The sequence below is a fragment of the Rhagoletis pomonella genome, unplaced genomic scaffold (assembly GCF_013731165.1).
Source record: "Rhagoletis pomonella isolate Grant_MI unplaced genomic scaffold, Rhpom_1.0 Rhpom_scaffold_00012, whole genome shotgun sequence".
In the NCBI taxonomy this organism is placed as follows: Eukaryota; Metazoa; Arthropoda; class Insecta; order Diptera; family Tephritidae; genus Rhagoletis; species Rhagoletis pomonella.
In genome coordinates, this window is record NW_023458566.1 from 20,324,294 (window position 1) to 20,325,495 (window position 1,202).

Sequence of the window (1,202 nt, forward strand, 5' to 3'; positions counted from 1 at the left end):
GACAACTGAGTTGACCTCGATTTGGGTCAGGAGGCGATGAGTGCGCGGCTCCGAGGGTGAGCAGCGATGGGTAGACGAATTTTTGTTGCAATTTTAGAATTTCAAATTTTCAGTTTACTTGGCAAATTTCGAAATTTTATATTTATTTCGGTAGTTTTCGATGCGTATTTTGAGAATTGCCAAATTCCATGCACTGCGTGCGGCAACGTGACGCAATCGGAGCACACACACAACAATAAACACTGGAACCGAAATTTTCAAACGTTTGAGAAATTCGTATTTCAGCATTGTTTATCATTTGAGACTAAACATTTTCTCAAATTGTTCTCAAACATTGTTTATCAATTTAAGAACGGTTTGAGAAATATTTGAGAAACAATTTGTTAGCATTCCATTCCGTTCCATCTGTGTCAACATGGCACAGATGTCGAAGTCCATCGGTAGTCTGTCGCGGTCGCTGTTATTCGCAATTTGTCTAATTTCAAAACAAACCATGCAACTAATTTTTTACATCGACCGTATTTTGCTTTGTTAAACTAACTGAATAAATAACCTATTAAACTGCATAAATAAAAATTCCGTTCCTATAAAAACTGTGTTTCTCTTACAAGTATCTTTGGCAACACTGAACAAATATTTCAATGAGAGTAACTGGATTTCATTTCGTTCCGCTCCACTCACGTTTGAGAAAAAGTTGAGAATTGAACATTTTTCAATTAAATCAAATAAAGGAAAATCTACTATCAAATATGTGCCTTTTAGTTTTAGAACGCTATCAACGGCTATTTGAGATGCATTTGAGAATTAACGTTTGAGATTTGAGAAAAGCACTGATTCTCAAATGCAACTCAGATTGAGATTTAACAAAAATTTGTATTGGGTAGTAAGTGCAAATATGCGGTGGCAATGTGTCGTCGTCACAACAGCCCATTGTTTGGCCAAGTGCGCACCAAATGTTGCATCGACGCACTCCCGAATGTAATCGAAATTAAAAATTTGATTTCTCATTTCGGTACGCGTATGGCGCCGCTGCTAACATGCAACACCAAATAAACACCGTAACGGTTCGTGAAAATATGCGCCTACATATAGGTTTATATACATATGTATGTATGTATATTTTCGCCGAAAACATCAATATTCGCACAAATGCGAGAGGGCAGACAGACGCGTATGCAGCAGCCAACAGATTGCATCGCACT